This window comes from Hirundo rustica, chromosome 4 (genome assembly GCF_015227805.2).
Source record: "Hirundo rustica isolate bHirRus1 chromosome 4, bHirRus1.pri.v3, whole genome shotgun sequence".
Classification (NCBI taxonomy): Eukaryota; Metazoa; Chordata; class Aves; order Passeriformes; family Hirundinidae; genus Hirundo; species Hirundo rustica.
In genome coordinates this window covers 72,521,377-72,545,482 of record NC_053453.1, presented here as the reverse complement: position 1 = coordinate 72,545,482, position 24,106 = coordinate 72,521,377, and positions in this window count along the sequence as shown.

Sequence of the window (24,106 nt, the reverse complement as noted above, 5' to 3'; positions counted from 1 at the left end):
ACCCATTTAACAGAAGAATGGAGCCAATCTAGCGGGAGTGCTCAGAAAATGAGTAACGGGACAGGTCCTGCCAGCCAGAGACCTTGAGGAGTGACTGAGGTGTCTGCTTTCTGCTGCTCCTGAGTCTGACCCTCATCCCGTGCTTTGATCAGGGATCGTTCCTTCCTTCCCTGAGTGCGGGTAACAGATTGTTTTGCAATTGCAGCCTGTAAAAACTGACCCTCCTTACAAGATTTTTCTTTGCTGCAGAGACTGCAAGGGTAGACTTAACATCTGCTGCACACTGCTGCTTTTTCCCATTACTCCCTTCAGCACATTTGTTTCAAAATAGCTGTAGGAATTAGCATTACATCTACTGCCAGGAAACCAGAGTTTGTCAACACTCTGGTGGAGCACCTTCCGTTGTTCAAATGCTGATTTGCTGGAAACTGCCCATCAGTCACTTTTGTCTGAGAGATAAAACTAAAAAAGGGCTTCCACTTTTCTTAAGTAGCTTGTTTGTTTGATTGATTTTAACAAAAGATAGTGTTTGTATCAAGTAAAATTTATTTAAATTGGAGAGAAATATGTAGTTTTTCACATCTATGTAGTGCTGTGTATGACTGCCTTGTTCTCCAGGTGTGTGGTTATGGAATGTTTTTCAGGTGCATCACAAAGTCATTTGGGATTAGATACTCAATTTCCTAAGCTTGTCAAGTTAATTGCACTCCACTATTTTACTGGAACCTGCTTCAACCACTCCTACCAGTGTTTAGAAAGATTCTTTTCATTTTTCAGCTGAAGTTTTTCCAGGGGCAGTAAGTAACTTTTTTTTTTTTTTTTTTTTTTCCCCCCTTTCACCAGAATACTCTAAATCTCAAGAACTTTAGATCCTCTAGGCCTTTGACATTCATCCTTTTGCTGTATCTACAAAAAAAAAAAATTCAAACCCTTTACCCATAGTGTTAGACAAGCCAAGTTCAAGATTTTGGGGAACTTCTGTTCTCACGTGTTGAGCTAATTGAAAATATCCGACTACTACCTTAGGGTCAGCCTATCACACCCACCCTCGTGGCCTTAGGACGTGTTAGCTTGCTTCCAGCACTGTCCTGAGCTGTGGCTGCTGTGCTGCAGAGCAGCTTGGAGCACACACACGCAGCTTCTTTGGGCATTTTTAACTTTCTCCTACGAGGCAGGGTCTCCCTTCTCCTGACCAACCCACTGGTCCTTCGTTCTATCAGCTCCAATTTGCATTCATATTTCTTGTTCCAGGATGACCTGGGCTATAACGCAGCATTTCGGGTCTCACCAGGTGTTGTAGGCTTGCATGGTACACCATTAATCACCTTCCCAGCTCGAATGCCTGCAATTCCCCGTCTTGTTGTTGCCTCACATTTGTGGTTCACAGTCGCTCTTCCTTCTCTTTGTCATGTTTGGTGCACGCAGAGCGTCTGGGGGGTTTTTGGCTCCTAAACCCCTTGTACTTCCATTCGCTCTGTCTTCTGGGGTTTTTTGTTTGTTTTTGTTTGTTTGTTTTGTTGTTCTAGATGTGGTTCTGATCTTGTTCTGTACTGCTCATGTCTCCCAAAATTAGCATCAACATTCTCTAGTGTTTTATGAGGAAATTAAAGCAGAACAAGCCACAGCAGCCCTGCCTTCAACCACAACCTTGTCTACAGCACTGTACTGGTAGGAAAGGCTTCCCACTTCTGTCTAAAAGCCATGTTACTCTTGTGTCCCAGTCTAAAGGGAAGGAAGTTTCTCAGCTCACTCAGCATGTTACTTGTATCCAATACAGATCGCAATTTTATTATTTTCTATGTAAAAATCAAGGTTTACGTTCATGTCCTCTCCAGGTACCAGCTCTCTGTGGAGTCTGCTCCAGTGATCCTCTAGTTCTCTTTATCTGAACATATTAACATCTTTAATTTTGCATCAGTGAGATACATAAAAATTATTTTTCCTGCCTGTGCAAAACTTCAGCCTCCTGCTTTGCCCTTACCTGCTCAATATTTTTACCATTACTCAGAGCTGATGACAGCTTTTCACTTAGTTGATAGACTGAATTTTAATTTATTTTTGCTGAAATATAAAATTTATTTATTTCAGAAAATCTGATTTTCTATGGGGAAAAAAATAAGTTCTGAAAAACTAAAAATACGTGTTCTGGGGTAGAAGTAGGGGCTGCATGATAAATAATAATTCCTCTTTGCAGAGGTTTAGAAAGCCTCAGATTAGCACAGGAGTTTTAGTTCTATTCTGTGACCACAAATACTATAAAGTCTTGCAAGACAAACTAGACAGGACACCTGGTACCAAAACGTGGTATAGATATATTGTTTTTATAGATTCTGTCAAGCAAAAGTGAGCATTCTATGGCTACCTATTCTCTCCACTAACAATTAGCAGACTTCATAATGAGCTGATGAGCTGACAAACACCTAGAGAAAAAACAGATGGTAACAATATTTGGCTACTTCCAAAAACCTATCGAAGCCCGAAATTTACAAAGCAAAAAGTTTGAAGTCAAACAGCACTCCCTGGAAAATTCTAGCAGCAGAAACACGGGGGTTTTTTTGGCAATTCGAAGAAGCGATATGGGGAGCATTCAAATCATCTCACAGGGCTTCAGCTACATATCTTACATTGACTTCAGTGGGAATCACGCAGTGAAATCCCCACTTACTGCTTTGAAAATGTACCCCTTGGTGTTTCATGTCATGCTGAGAGACAGAGCAGCGATCCAAGGTCCAGATCCACAGCGGGTAGCAGCGCGCACGATGTGCCAGAGTACCGTAAGGCACCACTGCGTTAAAATATGCAGGCTTTAACTTAAAATGACAAGAAATCAAGGGCATTTCAAATTAAGGCTCCTAACAGCCTCCTCCCCTTTGTCCCATTTAGTGACAGTCATACCTTCAGAGCTCTAATATGTAAAGTTGGGTGGTTGGGGGTTTTTTTGTCTTCCTCCTTTCCTCTTTTCTATCCTGCCCTCTATATGACCTCTCTCCTAATTGGAATATATCTTGTTTTTCGATAATAGAATTTCCCCAGGAGATAGTCAATTTTTAGAGCTGAAAATTAATTTACGGGCCCTGCTTGATTGCATGCATCAGATATGTTTGTCTTTTACTACATAGTGACCTTCTTCTCCCCTCTCCCTTCACATCTTCATAGCTGGGAATTCACTTCAGAGTCAGTTAACACGCCTTTTTACTCTCTCAGACAGGTATCGGTGCCATGCTTTTCACGTGCTGCTGTTTGCCCACCGAGAGTGCTCTTGGAGAGTTGTGTTCCAGTCAAAAAATTGGAAATTCAATCATTCCCTGCACTACACCTGGCTGGACTCAGGCCTTTCTGATTTTGTAGCAGCTTCCAGTTCATGAGTGTGGAAGTGGCCAGGGCAGAGACTGGGGTCCACGCCACACAGAGACACTTTTCCCTTGCAATTTGGTACTTCACTCATGAGCCTGTACATAGACCCACAGGACCTCTCTCCTAGGTTTTTAAAATGAAATTTGAAAATGAGATTGAGAAGGTAAGTCCACGCAGTTTGTGGTCACACTGTGTGGACACAGTGGATGTGTTTCCTTCCAGTCCTTCTAATATCCCCCAGAAAAAGAACCTCTTCCTTTCATAGGATGCCTTAAGAATAAACTAAATGTAATTAATTTTTCCATTTCTTCAGATTTCTGTTTTTCAAGAATCTAAGCATCTTTCCATGAAATATACTTCTTTGCAGGGCCAATCTTTTATTTTGTTCAGCGGATGATGTACTGGAGTGCTCAAATTGAAATGGAAAGTTGAGCAAACACAGATGCTGTTCAGAGCCGCACGTTTGCTCACACTCGGTGTTCAGGACACTCCTGAAATGTTATTTTGATGAGTTTATTTAAGACAGTGAGTGTGAGATTCACCTCATGTAGACTTTGATGGCCACAGCGTACATTTTTTACACTTCAGCTGAGCCTCTTCAGTGCCCTTTCTACTCAATAAAGAAGAACAGGCAAATTTAACTCATAACTTATTTGACCTATTTTTGGACATTTCCAATCTTTGCATCCTCAGATCACTCCAGGGAATATAAAATGAGTTTAAGTGGCTGTATCAGATCCAGGTGTCAGCAATTGTTACATTTACTGGTTAAGTGGATCCCACTCAAAGCTACAGGGGAGCATCTTCCACAAAGTGAAATATGCTTGGTACCCTTTTAAAAAACTTGATCAGCCAGTTATGTGATCCTAACAATGAGCTTTCTGCTCAGGCTCAGCTCCCAGCTGAGGATAAAGAAGTTTTTCAGAGCAATCGCTATATAACAAGTCCGTCTTAAAGACTGGTTTCTCCCAACTTCCAAATGTTGTCATGGTCAGCCAATTTGAGGCTGTTATTTGCAACAGATGAGCTCTGTGCCCATCAAAAATAATAATAAAAAAGTTTATTCTTTAAATCAAGTCATCCTGGCCTCTTTGGGTAGATGCCACACTAAAAAGAAAGTCTTTGGGAGCACTGTGAGCAAGTGGGACAAACTTTACAAATATCATGAAAGAGTTCAGTTAATTAGGTGCGCTGGACATTAATTAGGTGAGCTGGATAGCAGCAACAGTCAAGTTGAAATAACCTGGTAACCTGAAAGAGTGGGAAAAGGAGAAAATGAGTGTGCACACACAGATACCTTGCTGAGAAACACCCAGCAGATGCAGGTGTTTGGTGGCTATCAGATTTCTAGGCCTTGTTTTGAATCTCTGTTGATTACCAGAGAGCTTTGCCAGTTTATGTCAGCTGAGGATGTCATCCCCAGGAAGAGCAAATAGAAAAAAAAGAACCACAATAAGATCTCTCCCAGCTAACTTTTATCTGTTTAATGGAGGTGTGCCTAATCTTTCACAGTCCAAGAGCAAAGAAAAGAAAATGTACAACGTCAAAGTGCTGCAAGCTTTAAAAACCACCTAAATTAGTATTTCACTGATATTTTTAATTAAAGCTCCAGCTAAAAGAAGGCAATACAAGATTAAACTTTGCTGCCCATTTGTTCTTAGAAGTGTAGCACCACATTGGAGAGGGAGGAAGGGGTAAGTTATAACTGCTAAGGATACACAAGTGAAGCTCACAGGTAGGAATGGAAGTAATTCAGCTTGTGGTTTCTCCTCTGCAGTCTGAAAAAAACAGAAGCAGCTCCACAAGAAACATCTGTTAAGCTCCCAAGCAAAACCTTAACCTCCTCCAGTACCTCTAAAATCTCCACTAGCTACTTAATCATTTGACAGTTTCAGCACAGGTGATAAGGAGCCTGTTATGCAAAAAACCACCCCGCTTCTTTTATGTTTTTTCCTCACTTTCTCGCCTGCTGTCTCCATGTATGTCTGTTTTTTCTCTTGTCACAAATATGCTTTTGTAATTGTGGGCCAAAGAGTGTCTTCATTTGTAGACCGCCTGGAATGATGTATCCTAAATCTCTGATTGCTAGTCCTCAAATTCTATATTACAAAGAACTTATAAAACAATTTCTAAACATCTGTCACTTGGAGAAATTACCCTGAGTTTAGATCTCTATCTTAAAACAAAAAAGAACCCAAACCAAAACAACAACAACAACAAAAAAACCACAAAACCCTCCCCAAAAACTAAACCAAAACAGTTACTACTTTAAAAATTTTTGTAGATAAAAATAAAATTAAAATTCAGTCAAAAAAGCAGGTTTTATATAACTCAGTGTTCAAAAACGTTACTTCTGGCTGACAAATTGTATGCAAATGAAAAAAACAGAGCTGTAGCTGGTGCTCTCCTGTAACCTTCATAGTGTTCCTCACTGAGTGCCTTCAGAGTAAAGTGTGATGCTTTTGTCAGAATTACCAGCATTTTTAGAGAAGAAATTCGGGGTGGAATTAAAACAACCTCCTGCACCTTAAAAGGGCACTGAAAAGGGACGAGAGGGAAAAGAGAGAGGAAATCCATGCATTCCCCTCATTATGAATAAAGTATATCTATTTAAATCAGGCCACTCCACAGAGCATCACACGGGCTAATACTTTGTTGCCACTAGTTTGAAAGCCCCGCTTCTCAAAGGGGAAGAGATTTTTTCAGCAGCCACCCACTCTGGGAGCATCCCTGTGTTATTTGCAGAGAAATACACAGAGAACATCTCTCAGGGTAAACTCTTAATTGTCCTTAAGAGATAGGCTCTCCATCCTCGCTGAGGATTGTCCTGCTTCAGGACACTTTGCAATTCACAGGGCTCTGATCCTCAGGTGTTTTTTATTAGTGAGTCTAGAATTCTCTGGAGAAAAACATTGAAAATTTTCCTGATGTATACATCTCCTAAAAACCTAAAGGTATCTGTGGCTGCTTCTTCTCTGTTTCAACCTGTTGTTTCCATTACTGATTTAAAGAAGACATACACTGAAACCCATAACAATGCGTCTACAAAGTTTATTAACGCTCATGTTTCAAAACCAGGTGAGTCTATTCTGAGTTTACTATTTAGAGTGTGTTGCCTGTCTCAGTTTTTGTCTCTCACAACCAGCCAGACCCTTGTATCAAAAACAGCAAAGAGGCAAGAACACTTTCAGACCTTAATTATTCTGCTTTTCTTTGGGATCACAAAGTCCTTGAGTTTTGGGAGGGTTGAAGTCCTAATTAACAGAGGATTACTCTGTAGTGGTATAACAGAACAGTTTTTACATAGAACACGATCTGTGGGTGCTGTTGAAATGCATGTAAAAAAAATCAGTGGAAGCTGTGCAAAAACTTTGGTTTTATGATAAGTACAAAAAAACTCTGCATTAATGCCTGAAAAGCAGATGTGCTAAAAAGATTTAGCATCAGCTAAATCAGCTCTCAGATTTGGAGGATGAAGGAGAAGCGCTGAGAGAGTTTTGCTCTGCAGGAGCCACCTGCCCGCTCACGTTCCAGGGTGCAAAAGTTCTGCCCGGCATTTCCTCTCCGGAATTCTTAGGGATGTGGTGCCAAGGGTTGTATTTTATGGAGAGGGAAAATCTTGCTTTCACATTCCTGCTGACACCCAGTGGCTTCCCAACACAACTGCACAGAACTCCTCAGCAGCGACGGGGTGATGAGAAGTCACGGCAGCATTTCAAGGAATTTCAGCGAACCTCACTGACATCGATGACCTCTTCCTTTTTAGTCACTTTTTAGAGGGAAAAATGAAAAAAAAAAAAAAAAAAAAAAAAAAAAAAAAAAAAAAAAAAAAGAAGAAGGGGGGGGGGGTGGATTTTTTTTGGAACAAGCTGTGGGACAGCACCCAGAATGCAACAGCCGTGCTCCAAAATTTGGGACTTGGATCTGGCTTTGGAAAGCATAAATTATCTCAGGGGGAAAAAAAACCAAAAAACACCCAACCTAGAGAAGAGCCCTCTGACTCTTGCCTTTTCACCCAAGAAGAGGTGAGGAATCGTGTTGTGACCACCAAAGGCATTTGAGCATAAACCAATTTTTCACAGTACAATATGCCACCACCTCCAACCCCCAAAAGTTTTCATGTACAGTTTGGGGAAAAGAAAAGGGAGAAAATCAAAGCCTTCACACGGCTTGAATTTTCTGTAAAATAAGGTGATTTCCTATGGAAACAAATTTTATGCCCTGCCAAGTGTGAGTATTAGGCCCTCAATATTATTGGATATTGGATATTTTCTTTGGGCCCCTCTCGGCCTTTGGTGAAAGTCCCAAAATAAAAGAGGCCGGCTAAGGATCTTAAGCCTGGCCTATTATTGCTTTCTTAACAACAGCCTTTTCTGCTTTTGGAGACAGCTGTCTTGTAACTCGTTCTAGGCGAAAGAGGAATGGGATTTGTATAAAATCCCAGGCATTTGTATAAAAACTCATTTATGTGCAGAGGATCCAGCTTTGTGAATGTAAACAGCGGCTAAAAACAGCCTTCCTCTCTTCTATTCCAGAAGTAAGGAGAAAAAACAGCCTGTATAAAGCATATGGAATTCACCCAAACTCGACCATCCAAATGTACTCAAAGTAAAAAGGGAGAAACAATGAAGTGAAAACAAAGTAGTATCAAAAAACTATTTCAACACCCTGCACGGTCAATGACAGGCTAAATGCAGCAGCAATGCAAAGAGCGTGCAGGCACAAGGAGTGTGCCCACACATCGTGCATTTTAAGGACTCACCAGCTAATATTTCCCATCTTTTTCCAGAAGCCATACGGTAAACAGATAGCACTAACAAAGTCAAATATTAATAACCAAGAACTGCACATCTCCAAATCCCCTTCCCCCAACCAGCAAAACCCATAGAAATTTACACTGACCAAAGCAAATAGAAAATAAAAGTCAAAGCACTTACGTGGTTGACATTTAGGGATAGAACCAAGTACCCTTTCCATCCTTTTGAATTTCCTAAGTTATAACATTAACAGAAAATAAATACACATTGAAATGGAGTAACTCATGATCGTGACACGCAGTCACTGACAAGTTACAGTAATAAGGTCCTGAAACAGAACATCCCAAGAAGAAATTTTATACTGTCTCTAGACAGCTCAGATCAATTTAGCATTTTGTCACACTCTTAAGCAATCTGGTTGGCTTTGTCCACCCAGAGCAGCTCTCTCAGTATAATTACTTTACAGCCACACAGTTCTTTCAAGGAGCAGGGCATTTTTAACTCTCCCAACTCTGTGATTGTTTTCTGGTGAGATGGAAAGAGATGAAGTTTGCAGAAGCATGGAAACGAATCTACAAAAATATTGATGGATGCGACGCTACTTAACCCTTCACCTAAAACCTGAATGATGCTTTGGGCCAAGTAGGAAAAGGAGGTAGGGAAAAAACATCTATTTCATATTTTATTGATGTTTCTGAGCCCTGGACACTTTCAGCAGTAGATACTCGAGAGTGATACACAGAAAACCTCTCAGCATCAAGAAAGCCTTCCTTCTAGCCAAAGTAACTGAGAAAATGACACTAAAAATGATTCGTGTGCTTTCTTGGTTGTTGTAAAGAGTCAGACCCACAAGGCCTGCTCACAAAATTGTTTGAGACTACTAACAGCTGTCTCAATTTCTCACATTTTTGTTGTGCAAAAGAGAGAGAGAGAGAGAGAGAGACTACGTTATGCATTTTTCACCTTCTACCTTTTGCTCCTTGTTTCTTGAAACATGAACTGAAAACTGCATGACACCTTGCAAACTTATTTCCCACTGAATTGCATATGAAATTTAAATTTTGTAAGACTCAATGAAGCTTAGCTCAGAATCCCCAGGCATTATTATTAATCTAACTAAGATTTTGTTAAGATGGGGTTTGGGGGAGGACTTGGATGCCTTACAGAATTGCTGGTTCACCAATTATTAAGGCAATGACTTCTGTTTCTCGATGTTAATAAATTATGTTACTTCATGCAGATGAGAAGCTGTCTTAAAAAAAAGTTGAGCCAGGATAAATTTTTTGTTTTAAGGGGAAAATTGTCTTTCCTTCACCTCTTTCCTCTCTTAATTTCCATTGCCTCATTCCATGAGGTGCTTGTTTGAAAGGACAGAATCTCCGTTTTTTAAGTCAGGTGCAAGACAAAAAGTGAAAATATGATTTTGTGATAGGGATTTCACTGTTTTTCAGAGGGTACAAATTTGATGAAAATTTCCTGTTTATTTCCTCTCTAAAATGAAGACTTTCTTGGGTTTTTAGATTAACCCTTAGCTCGACATAAGCTTTTTTTCTTCTGTGGTAGGTAAGGTGCTGATAATCTCTGTGATCTCATGCAGGCTGATCATTAGAAAAGCACCAACCTAGTAAATATGCACACACAAAAACTGGATGTGAGAAACCCACACCTGTGCATGGACCCATAAAATCATTTAGGTTGGAAGAGACCTCTAAGATCATCATGTCCAGCCATTGACCCAGCACTGCCAAGACCACCACCAAACTGTGACACTAAGTGCCACATCTATGGGTCTTTTGTAATTATGTAATGTAAATAATGTTATTTAAATACACCTTTGGCATTCCTGAAGCCACCAAAGTACCAAACCAGAAAGGAGAAGAGGAATCTTGGCATCTACTGAAAATTTAGACTAAATTTAGACTGAAAGGGTTTCTTTTTCTTTTAATGAACTTTATATGTTACCTTTTACACTCGCAGCTTTCTCTCCTCTCTAGGTATTTATTTACATGGGGCAGTGCTTGGAAGTTTAAATCATTGGTGAAGATGTTTCTGGGGCCAGAATTATGCAATATACCACCAAAAAAACCCACGGAAAAACAATCACTATGAGACTTGCAACATGAATGTAAAATGTTAAGTGGCTGCACAGATATGGACACAAAAGTGCATAAAAGAGTAAGATGGCACATTTGTATAATCCTTGCCTCTGGTTTTAAAAACAAAGAAAAAGCAAGTACTGCTTATACTGAACATTTAGGTATCTCAACAGACTTCTTCCCCCTCACTGAAACTCCCAGGCTCCGCGTATGTTAAATGCTGTTATAAACCAAAGTCAGGATCTAAATTTGAATTTCTCTAGCATATGAGGCTTGTTTGGCCTAAATTAGGAAATTAGGCCAAATATCAGTCAAAATTCACCACAGATATTACTGGGGAGGCGTGCAGTGCTCGTATTTTTAGTATCAGTTACAAATTTTCTTGGTTTTGTTGATTAGCTTTTTGGTGTGGGAATCAAGTTTGCTCCTGCCAGAAGAATGATGGATGCCATCAGCGCTCAGCAAATTATGGATAATTATACTCAAACTAGCTGCACTGTTTTCTGTTAACTACACATAGGAGATAATAATAGTTTAGGGAAAATGCGTTTATTGTGGGCCTCATTTTAGGGAAGGAATGTGTAAAACAGCATCCAGCGTCCAAACAGGTGAGTATGTGAAGAGACAGAGTAACTGCATGTGCAAAGGAGAGAGAGGAGCTCTCCCAACACATCGTATATGAGATCAGGTGCTTTATTATTAAAAATAAATAAATAAATAAATAAATAAATAAATAAATAAATAAACAACAGCACCCCCCCAAACAACAACAAACAAAACAAAACAAAAAAAACCAAACCACAAACAAAACCCACAAAAAAACCCCCAACAACAACAAAAAACCCACCCCCCCCTGTAATCTTAAAGGACTAGAGGAATTTATTGTCCGTGGTGGGGTGCTGTTGGATGCATTTGTCTGCACATATTTGGCTCATATATTTTAACAGATAGCGCTTTGCTTCCCATGACAGGATTGAGATCTATAGCTGTACTGATTATATATTATTTCAAAACCAAATAAACACACAGAATCCCTATTTCTGCGTGACAGTACACAAACAGATAAGTAACAATAAGAGGAATGCATGTGCCCCAGAAATCCATTTATTCAGAAAGATCCCAAAGCACTTAGTAGATTATTAAGAGAAATCACTTGCACAACCACTCTAAGAGCAGCGATGCTGCAACACCACCCAGATGTCTGTGATGAGAGGAATGTCTTATCTCAGTGATTATCCCACTGCACTCCATAAATCATCAGTAACCTCTGCAATCCTTGCTGTTGGTAATTGGCTGTAAATACGTTTGAGCTATAGACAATGTACAGAAGATGAAGCACGTCAAAAGCCCGATCCAAAACTCCTTGGAGTAAATATCCATTCTCTCAGATTCCTTTATTTCACTGGGACTGCTTGATTGCTAGAAGATAACTGTGGTTTTTTTCAGAGCAGTGCTGTTTGGATGTGACAGATAAACCACAGCTCAGCAATGGTTTGATTCAAAATTACAGTGGGAACGAGAATGCACGAGGTCTCCACAAGAGCCTGGAGTGAGCTGGAATGTCAGAGCCATGGCTGCAGCAGAGGATGATGTTCCTGAAACAGTGATAACCAAGTAAGCAAGGCCAAAGAAGTAGAGAGCAGCACCTGTATGTCCACAGGAGATGGGTGGGGACGTAGTGAAATTATTTTTTTTAAAGTAAGAAAACACAGAGGGTCTGCTGGTCATATGGATTTTCATTTTTTTTGCCAGGTCTGCTCAATATCCACTCCTAGCCGAGGGCTGGTGTATAATTTGGTGCTAGAAGTAGAAATGTGAGTGCCTGGAGTTCCCACGCAGTTTGAGTACTGAAGACAGGAGTTGGAAACATATATGTAAATGAAACCTGTCACCATCAGGTTGCAATATGTTGTTATATTCTACATAATATGGACATAAATATATGACTCATTGTGAATATATTCCATTATCTTCCCTCTGAATCCCATGAAGTGTTCTACCTTAAATGCTAAGTAGCACTTGTTCTGCTCCAGCGTCAGTTCTAAGAAATCAGGAACGGTGGCAGGGCTGCCTCAGTTGTACCACCCCAGTGTGAACACTGGCATATATCAAAGGATTATTAAATTATCAGTGTCCCTCTGATGCCACTCTGCTTTTCAAAGCCAGCACATTCTAGAGACAGCAGTGGCACAGCAAGGTGTGGCAAGGGTCCATCTCCACGGCCCTGACTTGCACACTTGGCAGCATAAAGTGAATTATGGCAGCTGATGGGCACTCTCCTCAGAGAACAGCACCCAGAGACTCCCCAGGCAGGTTTCTGAGCCTCTGTTGTGGGCAGCTTCCTCCTCCTCCACATCTCAGCTCACCCATCCGTCCTCCCTTTACACGGTCCCTGTGTGGGATGCTGCTCCAGGTTCACCCCCTGCCTGGTTTCTCAACCTGTAGGCATGTCTGGCAGCATTTCAGGGTGTTTGGATGCCAGTGAGACAAAGTAAACAGTGCTGAAGTACTGAAGAAAATTTAAAAAGTTAACTCTCTTTACAGTATTTGACTGAGCAGAAGGGAGTATTGGTGGTCTAGGCAAAGAACCACGGGCAGGCATTGGGGAAGGAGTTATTCTGAGAAGCGATATGTAGATTATTTTGATCAAAAGTCCCTTAGAAATCAACATACTACGATGCATTGCAGCAATAAATTTTGTTTCTTCCAAGTAAATGTCGCAGCAAAATGAGCAGTGCTTAATTTAGTAGTGAACCAGCATTTCCATTCTCCTTTGTTTCCCCCCTTCCCAAACTTAAGAGTTTTGTGGAAAAGAGTCAGACATTACCAGAAAGCAGAGGCATTCATAGGTTCTGCTGAAACGAACACACATTTGAACCAGCTTTATCCATCCTTGCCTTTAATGGGGCCCTGAACTCAGCAGAGGCTGTTAGGTGCTTTTGTAATACAGATTAACAGTAATACTGAAGTTCCTCCCGTATCTCAGTCCTCCCAAAGAGAGAGACTTAGGCTAAGATACTTTAAAGCTCTCCTTATGCTGTTGTGAGTTCAGTGTGGAAATACATCCGCTGCCATCTCACGTTAACACTTACGGTTCTAGAAGTGGGGGCCTTTTGCTTTCACTGGAGCTTGTCAGATTATGGAACTGAGGGAACCATTGATCCCTGAAGGATAAAAATCAGTGGAAGGCTCCTTAAAAGAAAAATACAGTATATTCAAACAGCATTAGAGAAAGTCGTCTCTTTGTAGTTTGAGATGTTGAAGGTCAAGGGAAAAAAAAAGTATAAAATAGAGTCCTACATAAAAGTAAAAAAAAAAAAAAAAAAAAAAGGAAAAAAAAGTTTAGGCAAAGCAGCCATTGCCAAGTTAAAGTAGAAATAAAAATAAAACTTTAAAGCTTTTTCTGGTATCTCTGTCCTTTGTTTTTACAATGTTAGCTATTCAAAAACAACAACTAAAAGGATTAAGCTGTCTGCTTTCAAAATGCTGCATTACGGTGTTGATAGTAAATAAAGTGTCTTGTTTACTGCTGAAGAGCAAAAATGTCAAGTTCATAAAAGACCAAATGAAAACTTCGGGAAAATCATTGTTGAGGAATTCTGAATTCTGATCTAACTGAAGAGAATGCCATCATTTTTAGTGGCAGTCAGGTCCCTGTATCTCTGCAGAAAAAAGACCAGCTTCAGAAACTTTAGTGTTAAGCTACTCCAGTCCTTAGTTGGAACTGGAATTAACACTTTGGAATGGGAGTGAGGAAAGCTGGAGAGCCTGGACGTGCTTTTCCCTGGTAGGCCTGTGAATTGCCTCCTTGTCACGTCTCGTGTTACATCCTAATAAATGATATCAGTAAGGCAGAACTTGGCATTTCTGCATCAGAAGTTTGAAGGAGGCTTTGGCTGGTGGAGGTTTTCCATGGTGGGCAGGTGCAAGGAATAGGCAAAAAAGGTTTTCCAGGGAAAGCCAGCTCTACTTCTAGGCATGCAAGTCATCTCCTGAAGGATCTGCTCCTGTCCCCGTGGAGAGGGAACCTCCCCTGGCTCCATCCTGTGCAGGATCAGGATGGCAGCGTCCCCTGGCACAGCTAGTGCCCCAGGGGTCACCAGTGGGGCATCCAGGCCAGAGAAAACGAGGGCAAACAACTCACTGAGATAGGACTCGGGGATAAAAAGAACCTAGTGAGGTTCTGCAAAAAGTCTATTAACTTCCTTCCTTGTGGTCAGGATTTCAGACACTGAATGTATCTAGAAATCAATTAATTTCTATATGAGCAGACTTTCAAACAGCACTACTTTTTTGTTTGGTTTTAGTGGTTTTTTTAAATATTGTACTCTAAGGAGGTTGCAGTCTTGAACAAAAACAATGGGATCTGGCTTTAGTTCTTTTTTTTTCTCTTAAAAAATTCTTTTTGCCTAATTTCCAATACCTGGGTTTTTTTTACTGTACTGAGCTGGGAGAACACTGTACTTTGAACAAAGAGCTAAAGCACTTTTCTGTTTGTTTTTCACATACTAACCTCTGGCTTTTTGGCCATGCTCACAATATCCTCACTTTGTGCCTGTCAATTCAAATGAGTTTTGTTTTAATTTTTATACCAGATGAGATCACATTGTGGTCTTCTAAAAGGCCAGGCAGAGAGTTTCCCAGAAACCCAGCATTTCCAAATAGCCTCTTCAAGTGGAATCACTTACTGCAATTTAAATATTCAAGCACTTTTATTTTAAAGTTAATATTGTTTATAGGAAGCAACTGCAAATAAGTGGTAAAAACCTTTTGGTATTAGGTCATTAAAAATCCATTCTTGACTTCCTGCCCACAACTACATCTTTTTTTTTTTCAGGCCTGTCACCCATTTCATTTAAGCACTTAGCTTTCTCCTAATGAATGAATTGGCATTTCATATTACCTTATTATCCTATAAAGCAAAATGCATACTCAATAACATTAACGGTAATTTCTCATAAAGACACATTATCGATCCGGGTGCTACCTGTAAGCATTGAAAATTGCAGCCTGCACACAGAGCTTTTCACATCTGGGCCTGAAGAATTAAAGAAAAATTAAATTTGACAGCAGTAAATTCACAGGCACAATCTAGGCACCAATTTATATGCAAAATGAAATGCTTTATGAAAATTTCCTCTATTTTCTCACGGAGATTTGGGAAAAAGATTTCACTAGATGCTTCTTTCTCTAATATCCCTCTACTTAAATATTATACTGCAGTCACTGCAGACTCCCTTTGATGTATAAATAATCAAGTTAAATTATGTGCAGCAAGGAGACTAGTGCTCTGCCATTCTTATTTTACAAAGTAATATCTACCCTAGAGGGTCAAATTTCCCTGACAAATTCTTAATTACTATGTTGCAACAGAAGCAGAATCTATTTGTGCATAAATCCCGGGCATTCCCATGTGGTAAGTAACTAATATTACCAACCATTTCACTTGGCCTGTTCACTGAACTCCATAATTAGATAATACTTTTGATGATGGTACATTTGAAGTCTTAATCCATTTAATTTTTTATGAGATTTTTTTTATTTTAATAGGGATATGTTAGTGACCGCTGCCTATTTAAAAATCATTAAAATTCTGTCCACAGCAGTAATAAAGATTAAAGATTACTAATATGGCATTCATAACCTTTCTGGTTTTCTAGAAATCTGGGGCTTAAGGTAAATGTTAAAGGTCATTTAATATGTTAGTCAGTAATTATAATCCTGGGTAATAGGTTCCTCTTCTAATTATCCTGGTATAAAAGTTCTATTGTTTGGGTCTATTCTTCTGATTTTCTTATTTGGGTTTTTCAGGAATGAGTAATCCTGGAATTAGGTTTCTGAACATTGATGAAAGTAGGTAATGCACAATGATTAACTGGATAAAAGCCGTATGTTTGAATGCCGCATAATATCTCGCCTTGAAGTTACTTACAAAAGATGCAGCATCCCCTTCCAGGAGAAATAAAGCAGAAAGGTCACTGCAGAGATTAATACCTTTTTTTTTTTTATTTTATTTTAATATCAAACATTGACAAATAAGATAAAGGCTCCGTGAGCAAGCTCAAAAGAAAGTGAGAGTGGTTAAACATGAGGTGGGAGAGAATCCTTGAAAAGTCTGCCGGTCACTTCAGAGGCAGGAAAAGGAAAAGTCCTCCTCGAGGCCTTGATTCAGGAAAACCTTCAGGAATTCACGGAATGCAGCACACTCAGTGCTTTCCTGGGATGCAGCTTGGATCTGCACCTTCTGCCCTTAGTGGGACCGCTAAGGCTTGCTGCAGAAAATGTTCTTTCCCTTCTGCTCACAATGACAACAAAAATATCTGTGTGGCTGTCTTAGAAACACGGCTGTTTTCTATGATGTGGATATTCTGCAATGCCCTTCATCCCTTATCTAGAAGGGTATACAGATATATGTATGGTGGGTACGTAAATATTGCAAATGTAATAGATTTCTGTACCCTTCTAGATACAGATAATGCTTGAATAAAATTTATACACCAGGACCCAAATTCTGGAGTAAGCACTTAAAAACATATTTGAGTGCAAGGTGTTTGATTCCAAATTAAATTTTAAGCTCCCTGTAGGTTAAATGTGTCATAAAATGCTGTCTAAGGTCACAGTGCCCTGCTGGATCAGCTTGGAACCTGCAAAGGGTCAAAAGGGATATAAATCCTCTTGCAAAGCCTGGACTTCTGGGCAAATATCTTCCTGTGAGCTGTGCAACTCACACTACCACGAGTTCCATAACGCTCTAAATGCAGAAGGAAAAACGTAGGGGAAAACTAGGACAACAGTAAGAAAATGTCTTTGGGAGGTGACCTACTCTTTTGAGCGTTTTTCAATTTTATCACAATACAAACACAAAATAGCACTTAAAAAAAAAACCTCTCAATGTCACAAACTCTTGTTTCAGCAGTAATTATATCTCACTAGCTGGCTTTGGGCAAGTCACTAAGGCCGTGTTTGAAGGGCATCTGCAGGTCATGATTTTTCCATGGTCACTGAGCAGCTTCTTGAACTGCAGATTTGTGCTGGAGCTCGTGTTCTGTACTTGTTAAAATCAAGCCTCCAACGCCTGAGCATGGAAGTAGAAAAAATATTGTCAACCCCCTGAAAAATCTAGTCTGAGTATCTCCATTTTAAAAGGATGGCGGCGATATGATCTGTTGAGGTGGTGTGAAGTTAAAACGGTCAATTTTTATAAGGCATTTCCCTTTGCAACAGAAAGGCGACTGCTAGTACTTCAGTTGATAAAACCACTGAAAATCAGAGCTCAAATCTTTTTTCAGCAGTCCTTTATTCTTGAAGATTTAGAAATTCACAGCTTCTCGCTCTTAGAGTTATTTTGAAGGAGCTAAAAAGCAGACTGATGAATATAATTTAACTGTGATTGGTGAAATTTCAAGAATGCTAAATCAGAATTGTATATAAAACCTTGATTAAGAAATTAATCTCTTATAAGCATTCCCTTCATACTGAAACCCAAGCAGCAAAATCTGAAGCTTTCTCGGAAAGAAGCAGTAGCTGACTTAAGAAAAAGTTCAACTCCCTGATTTTATCAGTAATCCATGCGAGCAGCCTTCTTTCAGAGCTTTTTTTTTTTTTTTTTTAATACTAGAGTGAAGAGTTTGTTGAAGTTTTAATTCTTTTATACCTTTTTCTCTTTTTTTCTTTTTTTTTTTTTTTTTTTTTGCCTTTTATCTAGCTACAGTTTCCCAATGAGCCTTTCATACTGAATACCACCCCGTATTCATTTAAAGGAAAATAAATGCAGAAAAACCTTTGTGGCGACACGCTCACGGTTTATCAATTCACCAGCCTCCTGACAGATAAACCTCATGGGCAATCCTCATGGCTACTCCTGAACTGGAGAGCCACTCAGATGCCAAATTAACAAACTCAGGTGCAATTAGTCATGGTCATGAATATTCACAGCAATGTTTGGATGGGTTTCTACCTAAAGAGGCTATTATCAAATGTTAGCTCTTTAGGGTGCGTGTCTGCCCAAGAACAGAGCGCTGGGAAAGGAAGATGTGCACACTGTGCATGGCCAGGTGAGGTTCCAGTCACTGCAGTGATGCTGCTTGTCCCCAGGACCTGTGTGGCACACCAGGAGCAGGCGGTCTCTGAGCCATCTCGGCACCAACCAGGCCTCTCCATCCCTTCTCAAAAGCCGGAGCAGCTTCAAGACTTCATCTAACCTATCTTTAGCTCAGATATTTTGCCCTGTCTGGAGTCAGAATGCTCTGCCATGCCTCCTCCCTTCATCACGGCTCCCATGCTGGTGATCAAATGTGACTGGACCTGCTTTGCCTGTCCCAGCTGTATCCTGTGCAGAGAGGACCCTTGTGGATAAACCACATCTTGCACAACCACAGCTGCTTAAGGGCTGATGCAAAATGCCTTGGCAAAGCATAAAAAAAAGAGGAAAGATTTAGCTTATGGGATATTTATTTTTACTGTCTTGATCTTTAGTATGCACCTTCAGAGAGTTTTCCTAAACTATTTTCCATTATTCTGCAACGCGAGTGAAAAGGGTAGCTAGAAATTTTAAATTTTCTGTCATCTGCCACTTAATACAGCTGGGAAGAAGAGCTGGTTTTCATGGGGCTGGGGAGGAAAGATCCACAGTGAATAATGATTGAATACAGTGAAAACCTGCATTCACAGCGCCTTCTTTGTGGGTGCAGCCACGCTGCAGATGAGTATTCATAGTAATTCCATCAGCCAAAAAGTCAAACTGCTCAAAGTCTGTGCATGACTTTTAGGTGAGGCACAAGTCATTGAACTTCATGATGCCTTCCTGCATATTAATCTGAGTACTGTTCCAGCCATCAGCAAACCTGAGGAAAAGTAAATTTCACCATAGAAAAGAGCTAATTAGATTGCACACAGTAACTTCCTCAGCAAAAGCGATGAGATTTGCATTTGGAGTCTGGGCCAGTAAATTTTCAAAACATCTCTGCTCATTTGGTAAAATTTAGGTTGATGGCATCTAAGTGTATGCTTTTTTTATTTCTAAGTTTAGGGCTGAAAGTGAGCAGCTGATATAAAGGGACAATTGGAAAACCCAGAAAAGATATAATGATATAATGAAGCACAAATTATTTTGTATAGTTCATTCTCCCAATGTTTTAAATTCTTGGTGCAGAACGGAAGAGAGAACAATACACAGAATGTTTTAAGCTATTCTTTATTGAAAAACATTTTTAATCTTAAATTTGTTTTACATCTAGGTATACGTTTTTCATGTTTTTCTTTGAAAAATTTTCAAGATTTTCCCTAATGCATAAGACTGCTACACCTATATATAAGTCTAGAGAGTCTTAAGGTTGGTACGACCATATTGGCACAATTTATAAGTTGTCTTAAAGATCTGAGGGTTAATTCAACAGCACAGAGCAACAAAATCAGGACTATCAAAATCTGTTACCTTAAGTCACAGATTATTGCTTGAAAAAATAATACAACAGAAAGAAACATATTCCAGTGTCCTGTAGCCATCTCAGAAATAGCAGAAGTCAGTAACAAAATGCATTTTCTGTGAAAAATTCACAGAGACATGTGCAGGTTGGTCTGTCTTCAATCTGAGGCATTGAAATCTAAATTCAGATCTGACACAATTTTAGTAAACAATACCTTAATATAATATTCCTGGTTTAAATGTTGGATTACCCAGAGAGGGTAAAAAAACCAAAAACAATGCAACATTTAATTGCTTGTTTTTTTCTACTTGAGTTCCAAAATTAAATATATATATATATATATATTCTCGGGGGGGGTTTAGTAAGTTTATGTTTGCTTTTTCTTCTTCTCTTTCATAAATCTCCCCTTCAAGTGACTCCTTACCTCTCAATCATCTTAAATCATCTAAATTCTGAAACTAATTGCTGGAGCTGCATTTGGAAGGAGCAAAGCAGAGTGACACCTGACCGGATACAGAAACCTCCTGCTGGTTCCTTACAGGCTGGTGTGGACGGGCAAGGCTGGCCCCAGCGAAAATAACCATTTGAACTTTCCTGAGAAATGCAGAATTATGTTGCTTTACTGATTGCTTTGCCCGTTGTCTCCTTCCTGGGCTGTGAGCACCTTTTCCTTTGTGGTTTTGAGGCAACAGCTGAGGGAATAAGGCACAGTAATCCTGAGTTCTGGCAAAGTGTGGACTGAGAGCAGAGAGCTGGGGTTAGAGACTTGCTGCCGAAAGATGCTGGTGTACAGAAAATCACGTCTTAAACGTCAGCAGGGTTTTGTGACTTGTAACTGCTCTGGTAAGAGTGGAATACAGTGGCAACTGAGGTACAGGTGGGAATCACAATAAGTAATGCCAGACTGCAAGGTTGCACGCAGAAGTGCCAGAGAAAAATACGAAGAGACTCAGAGAGACATAGGATGGAGTCACTGGAGTAATCATAATGAAGAGTAATTTTTAAGTATATATACTGCTAGAATTTTTGTTAGATAACTAAGTAAACTGTCAGATTTCTGTAAGTGAATAGTCAAGGGTGAGCAGATCAGTGCTATTTTGCCTACATTAGAAAAGACAAAGATCTGCATTTCTGTTGTTTTCCACCTCTAATGGAATGCAAATTGCAGGAACGCAAATGCTCGGCATCACTACTGCACCACTGTAATCACCTCATGTTTCTGCTTTTTTGGTATTAAAAGGCCAACAGAACTTCATCTCTTGATAAAAATTCAAGTAGGTTTTGTCTTCAGAGATTGCTCAGCTTCTGACTCGGCAGGGAAAATGTGGCCAGATTCTTTTTTCCCTTTCTTTGCATCACACCAGTTAAAAATCACCTTTCGGACACCTCCTTATTCCCCAGGCTATAAAATTCTATGGGGTGGCAGAGGAGAGATTCTTCAATTTAAAAAAAAAAAAAAAAAAAAAAAAAAAAAAAAAAAAAAAAAAAAGAGGACAGAAGAGAAAGCCCGCTGTTTGGAGGTTAAACTGCATCCAGTTTTTGCTCTTCTGATTGCATACAGATTTCACAGTAGGGCACAGTCTCTAATGGCCCTGCCACACCACCTAATGCAGTGCTTTCTTGTTGGCTCTAGGAAGTGATGTTTGGGAGGTCTGGAGGTTCCAGACTGCTGTAGTAAAAGCCAAGTGCATCCTTGGCTCTAGTGTGGTTGTGGACAGAGCTTGCCTGGAGCTCAGGTACACTGCTCAGGACAGATGATAATGACACTAAAGGTCTTGTCTTCACTCTACTAGTGAGTAGAGTCCCCTGTTTCCTGTTTGTCCTCCTGAGGGTGGAACTCAGAGGTGAAAGGACTGAAACCTGAAATCTTTACTTTTAAAGATGCCTTCACTACAACCCCTGGGTATCTCATTGGGTCATTGCCTCTCTGACAATTCTTATTTTTTTCAAGAAATTTATTTTCCTCTCTGTAAAACTGCAGTGGAGCACCACAAAAATATTTCAGTGCTATAAACCCCTTCTGGAATTGTATAGTGATAAGTATTATTTGTATGCAAGGACCTGTAAAAGGGTTTTTTGTATAATCTGGGCTACTCTACTGTGTTTGTTTTGTTTGTGTATCTTGATCATAGCAATAAGAGCAGCTTAGAGAGCAAACATTTGACAGCATATTTTGGTGCTTAAAAACCCCACAGGTGTCTAGGTATATGCAGATGCGAAGGAATTAATGAACTTTTTAAATAGCAGGGAAACCTTTCTGTTCAGAAGAACCGTCATCCAGACATTTAAATTTTATATGTATGCATATTGCCACGTTCTCTTTCAGCTAACCTTTGTGCGAGAGAAACTTGTGCCGATGTCAAAGGAGCTGGAGGACATTAGCAGCTGATGCTGGTGCCTGTCGGGTGCTGTTGGGTTTGTCTCCCCAGCACCAGGCTGGCTTCCCTCACTGCTGCCAGTGACCTTGCAAACAGCTCCGACAAAGGTCGGAATGGATTCATTGATCAGCCAGGCCAAGCATATGACAGTCTGTGCCTTAATTGAATCCCAAAAGGGGGCAGACTGGGTTTTTATTACAGAGGCCAGACGATAGCACTCATTAAAAGCTCCACAGACTGTGTGGTTTACTAATTAGTTTATTATACAGACACCTTGACGATGGGCAAAGTTGTCATTTTGCCCTTTATCGCACAGGGGATGTTGTTAAAAGTTTAATCAGCTAACACTGACCAACTTAGCTTGGCAGGCTGTGGACAGTCATTACCGAGGTCACCCCTGCTGTAGCAATTCTGACAGGGTCACAGCATGAATCTCCAATAAAAAGCACGTTACATAAGGTAAGAGTGCACCTGAAAGGGAACCAGGAAAAGAGATGTGCTCAGTGGGGAGTGGGAAACAGATGGACTGTTAGGACAAGTGAAGCCTGTTACGGTTTCTCTTTGCTTACATTGTTTAACATATGCTTTTTGGAAATACGGGGAGCTCTGAGCTATTGCTGTGATATGTTCATTAGAACACAAGATAGCCTGAACCAAGCAGGGTGTGAACAGGCACTAAGTGGCTCTGCTCTCTCAAAAGCAGGGGTGATTTTGCTAGTTAGGCAAAGCTCAGCACCCAGGTAATGTGTGGATCCAGAGTGATAAGAGAACTCGCACTGGGAAGGCTGAAGATCGAGACAGCACAGGTTTCCCTTCAATGTTGCTTTTCTTTCCATTCCAGATTCTTCTTTCCTCCCAGAAGAGACCGATGGCAGACCCCATTGCTGTCTGCAGCTTCCCCGTGAGGGGAAGAGGAGCGGCAGTCACTGAAGCCTACACTCGTGACCAGTGACATCACTTGAGGAAACAGCATGAGGCTGAGTCAGGGGAGGGTTAGGCAGGATATCAGGAAAAGGTTCTTCACCCAGAGGGTGGCTGGGCACTGGAACAGGCTCCCCAGGGAAGTGGTCACGGCCCCAAGCCTGACAGAGTGCAAGAATATGGTGTAATTCTCCAGGTGTTCTGTGCAAGGCCAGGAGTTGGGCTTTGATGATCTTTGTGAGTCCCTTCCAGCTCTGGAGATTCTATGATTCTACATTCTGGGTAGTTTGGTAATGTACCTTCAGTATCTTTATTCCCTGCAGGTGTGAGAATGTGCTACAGCTCACAGAAACTTTTCACAGGATTACCTTTACTTAGTTTTACTACAGTGACATCTGGAAGTCCCAGCAGTGTTCAGGGACCATTAATACCCAGTCTTACAAAAAGAAATACCCTCTACCAGCTCTGTGTCAGAACTCATAGACTGTAATTAGATGTGTCAGACTAAGGATGGTGTAAAATTTTGAGGAAATATGATAAAGGTTCCTGATCTTCTCTTCAGAGTCCATTTGACTGAAACATACTCCAACTTGATATTTTTTTTCCTTAGGAACCTGGTTAAAAATAAAAATAACTTGATCTGCCTGTCAATCACTCCTATGAGGCAACTTCAGTCAAATCTTAGACTGGATAGGGGTCTTAGTTCCTTCAAGTCCTCTGGCAGTTGGTATTTTCCACAAATGGGGGTAGAAGAGAACAATTTTAAATCATTCCCTTGAGGGAAAAACAGGGAACACAGCAGTCATCCCTGCTCTTTCATCTCAGCTGGCTGGCAAATCAATCAGTCGGGGTGCCCAATGTACCAAATCAGCCATGGCACGTGCTGTCTCTTGTTCAGCCACAAAGGAACCCAGGTAGGGGACACAGAGTGGATGGAGATTCTGTGGTAGGACACACCGAGAAGAGTTTATCTGAGAGCAGGATGGGGAAACATCATCACCTCATGGGGAAGGACTGGGGAAGTTGGATGGCACTGACAAATATATCTAGAGCAGACTCTTAAGAGTGGGCTGGAAAGAAAAAGGATTTGTTGAAGTTGGCACCTGTAGAGGATGTGGGGCAAAAATCCAGATAAAATGAGATTTTCTTAATTTCTGTACAAATAATAGAACAAA